Source organism: Medicago sativa, chromosome 1 (genome assembly GCF_051527215.1).
Source record: "Medicago sativa cultivar Bolivia chromosome 1, Bolivia_mono, whole genome shotgun sequence".
In the NCBI taxonomy this organism is placed as follows: Eukaryota; Viridiplantae; Streptophyta; class Magnoliopsida; order Fabales; family Fabaceae; genus Medicago; species Medicago sativa.
The window spans coordinates 42,496,463-42,515,114 of NC_140749.1; the positions used below are offsets into that span (position 1 = coordinate 42,496,463).

The window sequence follows — 18,652 nt, forward strand, 5'->3', positions numbered from 1 at the left end:
AAATATTGTTTAAATAGAGTTTTTATCCTGGAAGAGGAAAGGTCACAAGGTGTGACCTTTCGTCTTCCAGGATGATAACTCGATTTGAACATTATTTTAGTCAGGTTACTTGAATATATAACCAATGAACAAGTAACGTGACTAAAATATTGTTTAAATAGAGTTTTTATCCTGGAAGACGAAAGGTCACAAGGTGTGACCTTTCGTCTTCCAGGATGATAACTCGATTTAAACATTATTTTAGTCAGGTTACTAGAATATATAACCAATGAACAAGTAACGTGACTAAAATATTGTTTAAATAGAGTTTTTATCCTGGAAGAGGAAAGGTCACAAGGTGTGACCTTTCGTCTTCCAGGATGATAACTCGATTTGAACATTACTTTAGTCAGGTTACTTGAATATATAACCAATGAACAAGCAACGTGACAAAATATTGTTTAAATAGAGTTTTAATCCTGGAAGACGAAAGGTCACTGTAACACCCATACTAGAAATTACCTAGGATATCTAGTATGCTCATTAAACTTGGCATTGGATACATTAAAATTACAATAATAAAAATTTCTTTTGAACATATTATAAAACAACTTGTCTATACATTTCAAATAGTACCACTGACGTGTACAACATACATGCAATGACAAGTAAACATAATTGTCCAGCTTCTTTTGCTACTTCATCACGAACTGCCCTGCTTGCGAACCACCTGTGTATCTGAAATAAAATAAAAGGGATTGGGATGAGACGGGATGTCTCAGTGAGTTCCACCTATCCTAGGCTGTAGGCAATCTCAGGGAACCTAGGATTGCCATCTGTCTCTAAACTCAACCCATTTTGGGTTTATACAGTTGTGTCATGCATAACTGAGCGATCGAAGGATAACTAGGATCGCTGTCTGAAATACTATTATAATTCTGATACTAATACTAAAATCATAGCCATAATTATAATCTTAATGTCTGTCATATTATGTTAGAAATGTTAGCGTTGAATAAACAATATTATCTGAGTTGATTTTACGGAATAAACCCAGGTGGAGTAACCCCGGAATTTATTCCATTCTGACCGGTAATAATTTCCAACTGGCGGGAACCCAACTGACGGGGATACCGGACTCCTCTGATTATCGTGGGGTCATCCTCACGGATAGTGCCCGTTCCAACTGGCGGGAACCTTTCGTATGCAACTGGCGGGATAGCGAAAGCCACGACTTAAACATGTTTTAATACTATAAACTGACTGATCTCTGATAACTAAAATAACCCTCAACTCCACTACTAACGGGGAGTTAGAGAGACATTTAATCTTAACTGATTTCCTTATAATAATATTTTTAAATCTGTTAATAAAGACATAGTAATTCCGTCTTTATCCTGAAATAATAATAGGATGCTCATAGCTATGTCATAATAAATTTTCTCGGGTTTGTGACCTACCCATCACTGATATTCATGGCTAATTTATTCTAAACATTTTCTTGCTTTCTCGAACATAGGCATTATGGTAGGATATAAATTGGAGAATTCCAAAACATGTTCGGCTACATATCCGGAGAAATGAGAATTTAAATCCTTAGCTGAACAATGACCATTCATTTTCTTAAAAGTTTCATTTACATTATCTAAGGATTGAATTAAAGTCATAAAAATCCAATAATCTCAACTTCCGGAATTTTAGTCGAAATCATGTATTTATTCACAAATGCATTAAAACTTGTCTAACAATCTTTCCTCCAATTCCTACACTACCATAAGCATGTCACTATTTTAGAATACACTAGCATAGGTATTTAATTTAAGTCATAATGTCACTAATTATGTTCTAATGCACAATATCATAAACCATCATTTTAGTGGCATAATATAACTACCCAAAGGGAAGTTTTTCTATCTAAAGGAACTCACCTCGAATCACTCTTGGAAAAATTGCAAAGCATCTTATCAACAGCCTGCAGCTTCTGCTATCTCCAAAACTCCATAATCAATTTTCCAAAATACCTTATGCCTTGACTTATAGGTCTTGACTTTTCCAAAACAGTCCAACCCACTTGTGACATACTCCTAACTCCTCAACCAGCATATAGAAAAATTACGATTTCAGTCCCTGCACCAGAAGTTTGCCGTTTGGCTATTTAAGCACTTCCAAAACAGCTTAATTACTATTTAAGCACTTTTATCATCACTAAAACAGCTTATAATTTTACCATTACTCATATACCAGTTGAACATATCTCTCCTAATCTGGTCATCACAAAATACTACCTGAAACAACTTAAGTTCCAACTTAAGCTATTATCCAAATGGCTTAACTAGCAACTTATGACTTTTAACATATAATTTCGATCCAACCTTTTACACAGCAGTTCCAACATGAATAATAAGCCCTATGAATCACTTATACAGCATCTTAAACCACAGTTTAGTCATTTAAGGAATTTTGCTCAAATTAGCTTAACTGACAGCTTATGCCCTCTAAACAATTCAATTTCTGCTCAAATTTTCCAGAAATCAAGCAAACAAGTATACACATCTCCTAACCCATTTCTACAGCAATACTGACATGTTAATTCCAAAAATCAATAATGGAAGCTTTTGGAACAACTTATGCAACTTAACCACAACTTAAGCTATTAATCACTTGTACTTACATTTCAGTTTCAATCCAATTTCTATATCAATATCCCAAACATGCTCATGATTCATTTTACACAAATAAATGATCATAATATCCCAAAGTGATTTTACTTCGAGGAACTTACCATAAATAATCTCTTTTGGAAACTTTAATCCCTTTTAATGCTTCAACTTATAGCTTCTACTTCTTGGCAGCTCATGATTCGTTTTCCAAGCTTCAGATCAAAAGCCCAAACCCTAGCTTCAATTTATCTTGCTTCTAATCCCCAAATAAACCATGACTAAAGCTTCAAACACACCATACCTTAACAAACAAGCTTGATTTTGCTACAAAAGTGAAATAGGAAATGGTGGGAGGGAAAAGAAAGGAACACGTGAGAGGAAGAGGAGAGAAAAGAGAGGTGCTGATTTTTTTGTGTGAAAGAAGAGTGTAGAAAAATGTGGAAAGTTTAAGTTTTGTCCTATTTGTACCTCTTTTTGTGCAAATGACCAATTTGCCCTTTCTACACTATTCTTCAAACTAAAATATCCGATAAAATGCCGTAAAAGTTTTAAGCGGCAAATTCCATTTCCCGTAGTCCGTTGGTATAATATAATTTGGTCCTGAAAAGTCTTATGCGCAATTACCATTTTGCCCTTCTCTAAAAAAACAAAGATCAAATAATTGATACTGAATTTTTATATGCGGGGTATTACAGTCACAAGGTGTGACGTTTCGTCTTCCAGGATGATAACTCGAATTAAACATTATTCTAGTCAGGTTACTTCAATATATAACCAATGAACAAGTAACGTGACTAAAATATTGTTTAAATAGAGTTTTTATCATGGAAGAGGAAAGGTCACAAGGTGTGACCTTTCGTCTTCCAGGATGATAACTCGATTAAAACTTTATTTTAGTCAGGTTTCTTGAATATCTAACCAATGAACAAGTAACTTGACTAAAATATTGGTTAAATAGAATTTTTATTCTGGAAGACCAAAGGTCACAAGGTGGGACCTTTCGTCTTCTAGGATGATAACTCGATTCCAACATTAATTTTTGTCAGGTTACTTGAATATATAACCAATGAACAAGTAACGTGACTAAAATATTGTTTAAATAGAGTTTTTATCCTGGAAGACGAAAGGTCACAAGGTTGACCTTTCATCTTCCAGGATGATAACTCGATTTAAACATAATTTTAGTCAGGTTACTTGAATATATAACCAATGAACAAGTAACTTGACTAAAATATTGTTTAAATAGAGTTTTTATCCTGGAAGACGAAAGGTCACAAGGTTGACCTTTCATCTTCCAGGATGATAACTCGATTTAAACATTATTTTAGTCAGATTACTTGAATATATAACCAATGAACAAGTAACTTGACTAAAATATTGTTTAAATAGAGTTTTTATCCTGGAAGACGAAAGGTTACAAGGTGTGACCTTTCGTCTTCCAGGAAGATAACTCGATTTAAACATTATTTTAGTCAGGTTACATGAATATATAACCAATGAACAAGTAACTTCACTAAAATATTGTAGAAATAGAGTTTTTATCCTAGAAGACCAAAGGTCACAAGGTGTGACCTTTCGTCTTCCAGGATGATAACTCGATTTGAACATTATTTTAGTCAGGTTACTTGAATATATAACCAATGAACAAGCAACGTGACAAAATATTGTTTAAATAGAGTTTTAATCCTGGAAGACGAAAGGTCACAAGGTGTGACGTTTAGTCTTCCAGGATGATAACTCGAATTAAACATTATTTTAGTCAGGTTACTTCAATATATAACCAATGAACAAGTAACGTGACTAAAATATTGTTTAAATAGAGTTTTTATCCTGGAAGAGGAAACGTCACAAGGTGTGACCTTTCGTCTTCCAGGATGATAACTCGATTAAAACTTTATTTTAGTCAGGTTACTTGAATATCTAACCAATGAACAAGTAACGTGACTAAAATATTGTTTAAATAGAGTTTTTATTCTGGAAGACCAAAGGTCACAAGGTGTGACCTTTCGTCTTCTAGGATGATAACTCGATTCCAACATTATTTTTGTCAGGTAACTTGAATATATAACCAATAAACAAGTAACTTGACTAAAATATTGTTTAAATAGAGTTTTGATCCTGGAAGGCCAAAGGTCACAACGAGTGACCTTTCGTCTTCCAGGATGATAACTCGATTTGAACATTATTTTAGTCAGGTTACTTGAATATATAGCCAATGAACAAGTAACGTGACTAAAATATTGTTTAAATAGAGTTTTTATCCTGGAAGAGGAAAGGTCACAAGGTGTGACCTGGTCACAAGGTGTGACCTTTCGTCTTCCAGGATGATAACTCGATTTAAACATTATTTTAGTCAGGTTACTTGAATATATAACCAATGAACAAGTAACTTGACTAAAATATTGTTTAAATAGAGTTTTTATCCTGGAAGACCAAAGGTCACAAGGTGTGACCATTCGTCTTCGAGGATGATAACTCGATTTGATCATTATTTTAGTCAGGTTACTTGAATATATAACCAATGAACAAGTAACGTGACTAAAATATTGTTTAAATAGAGTTTTTATCCTGGAAGAGGAAACGTCACAAGGTGTGACCTTTCGTCTTCCAGGATGATAACTCGATTTGAACATTATTTTAGTCAGGTTACTTGAATATATAACCAATGAACAAGCAACGTGACAAAATATTGTTTAAATAGAGTTTTAATGCTGGAAGACGAAAGGTCACAAGGTGTGACGTTTCGTCTTCCAGGATGATAACTCGAATTAAACATTATTTTAGTCAGGTTACTTCAATATATAACCAATGAACAAGTAACGTGACTAAAATATTGTTTAAATAGAGTTTTTATCATGGAAGAGGAAAGGTCACAAGGTGTGACCTTTCGTCTTCCAGGATGATAACTCGATTAAAACTTTATTTTAGTCAGGTTACTTGAATATCTAACCAATGAACAAGTAACGTGACTAAATAATTGTTTAAATAGAGTTTTTATTCTGGAAGACCAAAGGTCACAAGGTGTGACCTTTCGTCTTCTAGGATGATAACTCGATTCCAACATTATTTTTGTCAGGTAACTTGAATATATAACCAATGAACAAGTAACTTGACTAAAATATTGTTTAAATAGAGTTTTGATCCTGGAAGGCCAAAGGTCACAACGAGTGACCATTCGTCTTCGAGGATGATAACTCGATTTGAACATTATTTTAGTCAGGTTACTTCAATATATAACCAATGAACAAGTAACGTGACTAAAATATTGTTTAAATAGAGTTTTTATCATGGAAGAGGAAAGGTCACAAGGTGTGACCTTTCGTCTTCCAGGATGATAACTCGATTAAAACTTTATTTTAGTCAGGTTTCTTGAATATCTAACCAATGAACAAGTAACTTGACTAAAATATTGGTTAAATAGAGTTTTTATTCTGGAAGACCAAAGGTCACAAGGTGGGACCTTTCGTCTTCTAGGATGATAACTCGATTCCAACATTATTTTTTGTCAGGTTACTTGAATATATAACCAATGAACAAGTAACATGACTAAAATATTGTTTAAATAGAGTTTTTATCCTGGAAGACGAAAGGTCACAAGGTTGACCTTTCATCTTCCAAGATGATAACTCGATTTAAACATTATTTTAGTCAGATTACTTGAATATATAACCAATGAACAAGTAACGTGACTAAAATATTGTTTAAATAGAGTTTTTATCCTGGAAGACGAAAGGTCACAAGGTTGACCTTTCATCTTCCAGGATGATAACTCGATTTAAACATTATTTTAGTCAGATTACTTGAATATATAACCAATGAACAAGTAACTTGACTAAAATATTGTTTAAATAGAGTTTTGATCCTGGAAGGCCAAAGGTCACAACGAGTGACCTTTCGTCTTCCAGGATGATAACTCGATTTGAACATTATTTTAGTCAGGTTACTTGAATATATAGCCAATGAACAAGTAACGTGACTAAAATATTGTTTAAATTGAGTTTTTATCCTGGAAGAGGAAAGCTCACAAGGTGTGACCTGGTCACAAGGTGTGACCTTTCGTCTTCTAGGATGATAACTCGATTTAAACATTATTTTAGTCAAGTTACTTGAATATATAACCAATGAACAAGTAACTTGACTAAAATATTGTTTAAATAGAGTTTTTATCCTGGAAGACCAAAGGTCACAAGGTGTGACCATTCGTCTTCGAGGATGATAACTCGATTTGAACATTATTTTAGTCAGGTTACTTGAATATATAACCAATGAACAAGTAACGTGACTAAAATATTGTTTAAATAGAGTTTTTATCCTGGAAGAGGAAAGGTCACAAGGTGTGACCTTTCGTCTTCCAGGATGATAACTCGATTTGAACATTATTTTAGTCAGGTTACTTCAATATATAACCAATGAACAAGTAACGTGACTAAAATATTGTTTAAATAGAGTTTTTATCATGGAAGAGGAAAGGTCACAAGGTGTGACCTTTCGTCTTCCAGGATGATAACTCGATTAAAACTTTATTTTAGTCAGGTTTCTTGAATATCTAACCAATGAACAAGTAACTTGACTAAAATATTGGTTAAATAGAGTTTTTATTCTGGAAGACCAAAGGTCACAAGGTGGGACCTTTCGTCTTCTAGGATGATAACTCGATTCCAACATTATTTTTTGTCAGGTTACTTGAATATATAACCAATGAACAAGTAACGTGACTAAAATATTGTTTAAATAGAGTTTTTATCCTGGAAGACGAAAGGTCACAAGGTTGACCTTTCATCTTCCAGGATGATAACTCGATTTAAACATTATTTTAGTCAGATTACTTGAATATATAACCAATGAACAAGTAACGTGACTAAAATATTGTTTAAATAGAGTTTTTATCCTAGAAGATGAAAGGTCACAAGGTTGACCTTTCATCTTCCAGGATGATAACTCGATTTAAACATTATTTTAGTCAGATTACTTGAATATATAACCAATGAACAAGTAACTTGACTAAAATATTGTTTAAATAGAGTTTTGATCCTGGAAGGCCAAAGGTCACAACGAGTGACCTTTCGTCTTCCAGGATGATACCTCGATTTGAACATTATTTTAGTCAGGTTACTTGAATATATAGCCAATGAACAAGTAACGTGACTAAAATATTGTTTAAATTGAGTTTTTATCCTGGAAGAGGAAAGGTCACAAGGTGTGACCTGGTCACAAGGTGTGACCTTTCGTCTTCTAGGATGATAACTCGATTTAAACATTATTTTAGTCAAGTTACTTGAATATATAACCAATGAACAAGTAACTTGACTAAAATATTGTTTAAATAGAGTTTTTATCCTGGAAGACCAAAGGTCACAAGGTGTGACCATTCGTCTTCGAGGATGATAACTCGATTTGAACATTATTTTAGTCAGGTTACTTGAATATATAACCAATGAACAAGTAACGTGACTAAAATATTGTTTAAATAGAGTTTTTATCCTGGAAGAGGAAAGGTCACAAGGTGTGACCTTTCGTCTTCCAGGATGATAACTCGATTTGAACATTATTTTAGTCAGGTTACTTCAATATATAACCAATGAACAAGTAACGTGACTAAAATATTGTTTAAATAGAGTTTTTATCATGGAAGAGGAAAGGTCACAAGGTGTGACCTTTCGTCTTCCAGGATGATAACTCGATTAAAACTTTATTTTAGTCAGGTTTCTTGAATATCTAACCAATGAACAAGTAATTTGACTAATATATTGGTTAAATAGAGTTTTTATTCTGGAAGACCAAAGGTCACAAGGTGGGACCTTTCGTCTTCTAGGATGATAACTCGATTCCAACATTATTTTTTGTCAGGTTACTTGAATATATAACCAATGAACAAGTAACGTGACTAAAATATTGTTTAAATAGAGTTTTTATCCTGGAAGACGAAAGGTCACAAGGTTGACCTTTCATCTTCCAGGATGATAACTCGATTTAAACATTATTTTAGTCAGATTACTTGAATATATAACCAATGAACAAGTAACGTGACTAAAATATTGTTTAAATAGAGTTTTTATCCTGGAAGATGAAAGGTCACAAGGTTGACCTTTCATCTTCCAGGATGATAACTCGATTTAAACATTATTTTATTCAGATTACTTGAATATATAACCAATGAACAAGTAACTTGACTAAAATATTGTTTAAATAGAGTTTTGATCCTGGAAGGCCAAAGGTCACAACGAGTGACCTTTCGTCTTCCAGGATGATAACTCGATTTAAACATTATTTTAGTCAGGTTACTTGAATATATAGCCAATGAACAAGTAACGTGACTAAAATATTGTTTAAATTGAGTTTTTATCCTGGAAGAAGAAAGGTCACAAGGTGTGACCTGGTCACAAGGTGTGACCTTTCATCTTCCAGGATGATAACTCGATTTAAACATTATTTTAGTCAGGTTACTTGAATATATAACCAATGAACAAGTAACTTGACTAAAATATTGTTTAAATAGAGTTTTTATCCTGGAAGACCAAAGGTCACAAGGTGTGACCATTCGTCTTCGAGGATGATAACTCGATTTGAACATTATTTTAGTCAGGTTACTTGAATATATAACCAATGAACAAGTAACGTGACTAAAATATTGTTTAAATAGAGTTTTTATCCTGGAAGAGGAAAGGTCACAAGGTGTGACCTTTCGTCTTCCAGGATGATAACTCGATTTGAACATTATTTTAGTCAGGTTACTTGAATATATAACCAATGAACAAGTAACGTGACTAAAATATTGTTTAAATAGAGTTTTTATCCTGGAAGAGGAAAGGTCACAAGGTGTGACCTTTCGTCTTCCAAGATGATAACTCGATTTGAACATTATTTTAGTCAGATTACTTGAATATATAACCAATGAACAAGTAACTTGACTAAAATATTGTTTAAATAGAGTTTTGATCCTGGAAGGCCAAAGGTCACAACGAGTGACCTTTCGTCTTCCAGGATGATAACTCGATTTGAACATTATTTTAGTCAGGTTACTTGAATATATAGCCAATGAACAAGTAACGTGACTAAAATATTGTTTAAATTGAGTTTTTATCCTGGAAGAGGAAAGGTCACAAGGTGTGACCTGGTCACAAGGTGTGACCTTTCGTCTTCCAGGATGATAACTCGATTTAAACATTATTTTAGTCAGGTTACTTGAATATATAACCAATGAACAAGTAACTTGACTAAAATATTGTTTAAATAGAGTTTTTACCCTGGAAGACCAAAGGTCACAAGGTGTGACCATTCGTCTTCGAGGATGATAACTCGATTTGAACATTATTTTAGTCAGGTTACTTGAATATATAACCAATGAACAAGTAACGTGACTAAAATATTGTTTAAATAGAGTTTTTATCCTGGAAGAGGAAAGGTCACAAGGTGTGACCTTTCGTCTTCCAGGATGATAACTCGATTTGAACATTATTTTAGTCAGGTTACTTGAATATATAGCCAATGAACAAGCAACGTGAGAAAATATTGTTTAAATAGAGTTTTAATCCTGGAAGACGAAAGGTCACAAGGTGTGACGTTTCGTCTTCCAGGATGATAACTCGAATTAAACATTATTTTAGTCAGGTTACTTGAATATATAACCAATGAACAAGTAACGTGACTAAAATATTGTTTAAATAGAGTTTTTATCCTGGAAGAGGAAAGGTCACAAGGTGTGACCTTTCGTCTTCCAGGATGATAACTCGATTTGAACATTATTTTAGTCAGGTTACTTCAATATATAACCAATGAACAAGTAACGTGACTAAAATATTGTTTAAATAGAGTTTTTATCATGGAAGAGGAAAGGTCACAATGTGACCTTTCGTCTTCCAGGATGATAACTCGATTAAAACTTTATTTTAGTCAGGTTTCTTGAATATCTAACCAATGAACAAGTAACTTGACTAAAATATTGGTTAAATAGAGTTTTTATTCTGGAAGACCAAAGGTCACAAGGTGGGACCTTTCGTCTTCTAGGATGATAACTCGATTCCAACATTATTTTTTGTCAGGTTACTTGAATATATAACCAATGAACAAGTAACGTGACTAAAATATTGTTTAAATAGAGTTTTTATCCTGGAAGACGAAAGGTCACAAGGTTGACCTTTCATCTTCCAGGATGATAACTCGATTTAAACATTATTTTAGTCAGATTACTTGAATATATAACCAATGAACAAGTAACGTGACTAAAATATTGTTTAAATAGAGTTTTTATCCAGGAAGATGAAAGGTCACAAGGTTGACCTTTCATCTTCCAGGATGATAACTCGATTTAAACATTATTTTATTCAGATTACGTGAATATATAACCAATGAACAAGTAACTTGACTAAAATATTGTTTAAATAGAGTTTTGATCCTGGAAGGCCAAAGGTCACAACGAGTGACCTTTCGTCTTCCAGGATGATAACTCGATTTGAACATTATTTTAGTCAGGTTACTTGAATATATAGCCAATGAACAAGTAACGTGACTAAAATATTGTTTAAATTGAGTTTTTATCCTGGAAGAGGAAAGGTCACAAGGTGTGACCTGGTCACAAGGTGTGACCTTTCGTCTTCCAGGATGATAACTCGATTTAAACATTATTTTAGTCAGGTTACTTGAATATATAACCAATGAACAAGTAACTTGACTAAAATATTGTTTAAATAGAGTTTTTACCCTGGAAGACCAAAGGTCACAAGGTGTGACCATTCGTCTTCGAGGATGATAACTCGATTTGAACATTATTTTAGTCAGGTTACTTGAATATATAACCAATGAACAAGTAACGTGACTAAAATATTGTTTAAATAGAGTTTTTATCCTGGAAGAGGAAAGGTCACAAGGTGTGACCTTTCGTCTTCCAGGATGATAACTCGATTTGAACATTATTTTAGTCAGGTTACTTGAATATATAGCCAATGAACAAGAAACGTGAGAAAATATTGTTTAAATAGAGTTTTAATCCAGGAAGACGAAAGGTCACAAGGTGTGACGTTTCGTCTTCCAGGATGATAACTCGAATTAAACATTATTTTAGTCAGGTTACTTGAATATATAACCAATGAACAAGTAACGTGACTAAAATATTGTTTAAATAGAGTTTTTATCCTGGAAGAGGAAAGGTCACAAGGTGTGACCTTTCGTCTTCCAGGATGATAACTCGATTTGAACATTATTTTAGTCAGGTTACTTCAATATATAACCAATGAACAAGTAACGTGACTAAAATATTTTTTAAATAGAGTTTTTATCATGGAAGAGGAAAGGTCACAAGGTGTGACCTTTCGTCTTCCAGGATGATAACTCGATTAAAACTTTATTTTAGTCAGGTTTCTTGAATATCTAACCAATGAACAAGTAACTTGACTAAAATATTGGTTAAATAGAGTTTTTATTCTGGAAGACCAAAGGTCACAAGGTGGGACCTTTCGTCTTCTAGGATGATAACTCGATTCCAACATTATTTTTTGTCAGGTTACTTGAATATATAACCAATGAACAAGTAACGTGACTAAAATATTGTTTAAATAGAGTTTTTATCCTGGAAGACGAAAGGTCACAAGGTTGACCTTTCATCTTCCAGGATGATAACTCGATTTAAACATTATTTTAGTCAGATTACTTGAATATATAACCAATGAACAAGTAACGTGACTAAAATATTGTTTAAATAGAGTTTTTATCCTAGAAGATGAAAGGTCACAAGGTTGACCTTTCATCTTCCAGGATGATAACTCGATTTAAACATTATTTTAGTCAGATTACTTGAATATATAACCAATGAACAAGTAACTTGACTAAAATATTGTTTAAATAGAGTTTTGATCCTGGAAGGCCAAAGGTCACAACGAGTGACCTTTCGTCTTCCAGGATGATACCTCGATTTGAACATTATTTTAGTCAGGTTACTTGAATATATAGCCAATGAACAAGTAACGTGACTAAAATATTGTTTAAATTGAGTTTTTATCCTGGAAGAGGAAAGGTCACAAGGTGTGACCTGGTCACAAGGTGTGACCTTTCGTCTTCTAGGATGATAACTCGATTTAAACATTATTTTAGTCAAGTTACTTGAATATATAACCAATGAACAAGTAACTTGACTAAAATATTGTTTAAATAGAGTTTTTATCCTGGAAGACCAAAGGTCACAAGGTGTGACCATTCGTCTTCGAGGATGATAACTCGATTTGAACATTATTTTAGTCAGGTTACTTGAATATATAACCAATGAACAAGTAACGTGACTAAAATATTGTTTAAATAGAGTTTTTATCCTGGAAGAGGAAAGGTCACAAGGTGTGACCTTTCGTCTTCCAGGATGATAACTCGATTTGAACATTATTTTAGTCAGGTTACTTCAATATATAACCAATGAACAAGTAACGTGACTAAAATATTGTTTAAATAGAGTTTTTATCATGGAAGAGGAAAGGTCACAAGGTGTGACCTTTCGTCTTCCAGGATGATAACTCGATTAAAACTTTATTTTAGTCAGGTTTCTTGAATATCTAACCAATGAACAAGTAATTTGACTAATATATTGGTTAAATAGAGTTTTTATTCTGGAAGACCAAAGGTCACAAGGTGGGACCTTTCGTCTTCTAGGATGATAACTCGATTCCAACATTATTTTTTGTCAGGTTACTTGAATATATAACCAATGAACAAGTAACGTGACTAAAATATTGTTTAAATAGAGTTTTTATCCTGGAAGACGAAAGGTCACAAGGTTGACCTTTCATCTTCCAGGATGATAACTCGATTTAAACATTATTTTAGTCAGATTACTTGAATATATAACCAATGAACAAGTAACGTGACTAAAATATTGTTTAAATAGAGTTTTTATCCTGGAAGATGAAAGGTCACAAGGTTGACCTTTCATCTTCCAGGATGATAACTCGATTTAAACATTATTTTATTCAGATTACTTGAATATATAACCAATGAACAAGTAACTTGACTAAAATATTGTTTAAATAGAGTTTTGATCCTGGAAGGCCAAAGGTCACAACGAGTGACCTTTCGTCTTCCAGGATGATAACTCGATTTAAACATTATTTTAGTCAGGTTACTTGAATATATAGCCAATGAACAAGTAACGTGACTAAAATATTGTTTAAATTGAGTTTTTATCCTGGAAGAAGAAAGGTCACAAGGTGTGACCTGGTCACAAGGTGTGACCTTTCATCTTCCAGGATGATAACTCGATTTAAACATTATTTTAGTCAGGTTACTTGAATATATAACCAATGAACAAGTAACTTGACTAAAATATTGTTTAAATAGAGTTTTTATCCTGGAAGACCAAAGGTCACAAGGTGTGACCATTCGTCTTCGAGGATGATAACTCGATTTGAACATTATTTTAGTCAGGTTACTTGAATATATAACCAATGAACAAGTAACGTGACTAAAATATTGTTTAAATAGAGTTTTTATCCTGGAAGAGGAAAGGTCACAAGGTGTGACCTTTCGTCTTCCAGGATGATAACTCGATTTGAACATTATTTTAGTCAGGTTACTTGAATATATAACCAATGAACAAGTAACGTGACTAAAATATTGTTTAAATAGAGTTTTTATCCTGGAAGAGGAAAGGTCACAAGGTGTGACCTTTCGTCTTCCAAGATGATAACTCGATTTGAACATTATTTTAGTCAGATTACTTGAATATATAACCAATGAACAAGTAACTTGACTAAAATATTGTTTAAATAGAGTTTTGATCCTGGAAGGCCAAAGGTCACAACGAGTGACCTTTCGTCTTCCAGGATGATAACTCGATTTGAACATTATTTTAGTCAGGTTACTTGAATATATAGCCAATGAACAAGTAACGTGACTAAAATATTGTTTAAATTGAGTTTTTATCCTGGAAGAGGAAAGGTCACAAGGTGTGACCTGGTCACAAGGTGTGACCTTTCGTCTTCCAGGATGATAACTCGATTTAAACATTATTTTAGTCAGGTTACTTGAATATATAACCAATGAACAAGTAACTTGACTAAAATATTGTTTAAATAGAGTTTTTACCCTGGAAGACCAAAGGTCACAAGGTGTGACCATTCGTCTTCGAGGATGATAACTCGATTTGAACATTATTTTAGTCAGGTTACTTGAATATATAACCAATGAACAAGTAACGTGACTAAAATATTGTTTAAATAGAGTTTTTATCCTGGAAGAGGAAAGGTCACAAGGTGTGACCTTTCGTCTTCCAGGATGATAACTCGATTTGAACATTATTTTAGTCAGGTTACTTGAATATATAGCCAATGAACAAGCAACGTGAGAAAATATTGTTTAAATAGAGTTTTAATCCTGGAAGACGAAAGGTCACAAGGTGTGACGTTTCGTCTTCCAGGATGATAACTCGAATTAAACATTATTTTAGTCAGGTTACTTGAATATATAACCAATGAACAAGTAACGTGACTAAAATATTGTTTAAATAGAGTTTTTATCCTGGAAGAGGAAAGGTCACAAGGTGTGACCTTTCGTCTTCCAGGATGATAACTCGATTTGAACATTATTTTAGTCAGGTTACTTCAATATATAACCAATGAACAAGTAACGTGACTAAAATATTGTTTAAATAGAGTTTTTATCATGGAAGAGGAAAGGTCACAATGTGACCTTTCGTCTTCCAGGATGATAACTCGATTAAAACTTTATTTTAGTCAGGTTTCTTGAATATCTAACCAATGAACAAGTAACTTGACTAAAATATTGGTTAAATAGAGTTTTTATTCTGGAAGACCAAAGGTCACAAGGTGGGACCTTTCGTCTTCTAGGATGATAACTCGATTCCAACATTATTTTTTGTCAGGTTACTTGAATATATAACCAATGAACAAGTAACGTGACTAAAATATTGTTTAAATAGAGTTTTTATCCTGGAAGACGAAAGGTCACAAGGTTGACCTTTCATCTTCCAGGATGATAACTCGATTTAAACATTATTTTAGTCAGATTACTTGAATATATAACCAATGAACAAGTAACGTGACTAAAATATTGTTTAAATAGAGTTTTTATCCAGGAAGATGAAAGGTCACAAGGTTGACCTTTCATCTTCCAGGATGATAACTCGATTTAAACATTATTTTATTCAGATTACGTGAATATATAACCAATGAACAAGTAACTTGACTAAAATATTGTTTAAATAGAGTTTTGATCCTGGAAGGCCAAAGGTCACAACGAGTGACCTTTCGTCTTCCAGGATGATAACTCGATTTGAACATTATTTTAGTCAGGTTACTTGAATATATAGCCAATGAACAAGTAACGTGACTAAAATATTGTTTAAATTGAGTTTTTATCCTAGAAGAGGAAAGGTCACAAGGTGTGACCTGGTCACAAGGTGTGACCTTTCGTCTTCCAGGATGATAACTCGATTTAAACATTATTTTAGTCAGGTTACTTGAATATATAACCAATGAACAAGTAACTTGACTAAAATATTGTTTAAATAGAGTTTTTACCCTGGAAGACCAAAGGTCACAAGGTGTGACCATTCGTCTTCGAGGATGATAACTCGATTTGAACATTATTTTAGTCAGGTTACTTGAATATATAACCAATGAACAAGTAACGTGACTAAAATATTGTTTAAATAGAGTTTTTATCCTGGAAGAGGAAAGGTCACAAGGTGTGACCTTTCGTCTTCCAGGATGATAACTCGATTTGAACATTATTTTAGTCAGGTTACTTGAATATATAGCCAATGAACAAGCAACGTGAGAAAATATTGTTTAAATAGAGTTTTAATCCAGGAAGACGAAAGGTCACAAGGTGTGACGTTTCGTCTTCCAGGATGATAACTCGAATTAAACATTATTTTAGTCAGGTTACTTGAATATATAACCAATGAACAAGTAACGTGACTAAAATATTGTTTAAATAGAGTTTTTATCCTGGAAGAGGAAAGGTCACAAGGTGTGACCTTTCGTCTTCCAGGATGATAACTCGATTTGAACATTATTTTAGTCAGGTTACTTCAATATATAACCAATGAACAAGTAACGTGACTAAAATATTTTTTAAATAGAGTTTTTATCATGGAAGAGGAAAGGTCACAAGGTGTGACCTTTCGTCTTCCAGGATGATAACTCGATTAAAACTTTATTTTAGTCAGGTTTCTTGAATATCTAACCAATGAACAAGTAACTTGACTAAAATATTGGTTAAATAGAGTTTTTATTCTGGAAGACCAAAGGTCACAAGGTGGGACCTTTCGTCTTCTAGGATGATAACTCGATTCCAACATTATTTTTTGTCAGGTTACTTGAATATATAACCAATGAACAAGTAACGTGACTAAAATATTGTTTAAATAGAGTTTTTATCCTGGAAGACGAAAGGTCACAAGGTTGACCTTTCATCTTCCAGGATGATAACTCGATTTAAACATTATTTTAGTCAGATTACTTGAATATATAACCAATGAACAAGTAACGTGACTAAAATATTGTTTAAATAGAGTTTTTATCCTGGAAGATGAAAGGTCACAAGGTTGACCTTTCATCTTCCAGGATGATAACTCGATTTAAACATTATTTTATTCAGATTACGTGAATATATAACCAATGAACAAGTAACTTGACTAAAATATTGTTTAAATAGAGTTTTGATCCTGGAAGGCCAAAGGTCACAACGAGTGACCTTTCGTCTTCCAGGATGATACCTCGATTTGAACATTATTTTAGTCAGGTTACTTGAATATATAGCCAATGAACAAGTAACGTGACTAAAATATTGTTTAAATTGAGTTTTTATCCTGGAAGAGGAAAGGTCACAAGGTGTGACCTGGTCACAAGGTGTGACCTTTCGTCTTCTAGGATGATAACTCGATTTAAACATTATTTTAGTCAAGTTACTTGAATATATAACCAATGAACAAGTAACTTGACTAAAATATTGTTTAAATAGAGTTTTTATCCTGGAAGACCAAAGGTCACAAGGTGTGACCATTCGTCTTCGAGGATGATAACTCGATTTGAACATTATTTTAGTCAGGTTACTTGAATATATAACCAATGAACAAGTAACGTGACTAAAATATTGTTTAAATATAGTTTTTATCCTGGAAGAGGAAAGGTCACAAGGTGTGACCTTTCGTCTTCCAGGATGATAACTCGATTTGAACATTATTTTAGTCAGGTTACTTCAATATATAACCAATGAACAAGTAACGTGACTAAAATATTGTTTAAATAGAGTTTTTATCATGGAAGAGGAAAGGTCACAAGGTGTGACCTTTCGTCTTCCAGGATGATAACTCGATTAAAACTTTATTTTAGTCAGGTTTCTTGAATATCTAACCAATGAACAAGTAACTTGACTAAAATATTGGTTAAATAGAGTTTTTATTCTGGAAGACCAAAGGTCACAAGGTGGGACCTTTCGTCTTCTAGGATGATAACTCGATTCCAACATTATTTTTTGTCAGGTTACTTGAATATATAACCAATGAACAAGTAACGTGACTAAAATATTGTTTAAATAGAGTTTTTATCCTGGAAGACGAAAGGTCACAAGGTTGACCTTTCATCTTCCAGGATGATAACTCGATTTAAACATTATTTTAGTCAGATTACTTGAATATATAACCAATGAACAAGTAACGTGACTAAAATATTGTTTAAATAGAGTTTTTATCCTGGAAGATGAAAGGTCACAAGGTTTACCTTTCATCTTCTAGGATGATAACTCGATTTAAACATTATTTTAGTCAGATTACTTGAATATATAACCAATGAACAAGTAACTTGACTAAAATATTGTTTAAATAGAGTTTTGATCCTGGAAGGCCAAAGGTCACAACGAGTGACCTTTCGTCTTCCAGGATGATAACTCGATTTGAACATTATTTTAGTCAGGTTACTTGAATATATAGCCAATGAACAAGTAACGTGACTAAAATATTGTTTAAATTGAGTTTTTATCCTGGAAGAGGAAAGGTCACAAGGTGTGACCTGGTC

At 33.1% G+C, this 18,652-nt stretch overlaps 1 long non-coding RNA gene across 1 annotated transcript; it reads right to left on the bottom strand.

Moving 5' to 3' along the window:
- Nucleotides 1–539: 539 nt before the first annotated feature.
- Nucleotides 540–3,326, bottom strand: LOC146954973 (uncharacterized). The gene is made up of 2 exons (XR_015015687.1): nucleotides 2,762–3,326; nucleotides 540–2,106 (listed from the first exon to the last, which is right to left on the bottom strand). It is a non-coding gene; the product is annotated as an uncharacterized LOC146954973 (long non-coding RNA).
- Between the last annotated feature and the right edge of the window lie 15,326 nt (nucleotides 3,327–18,652).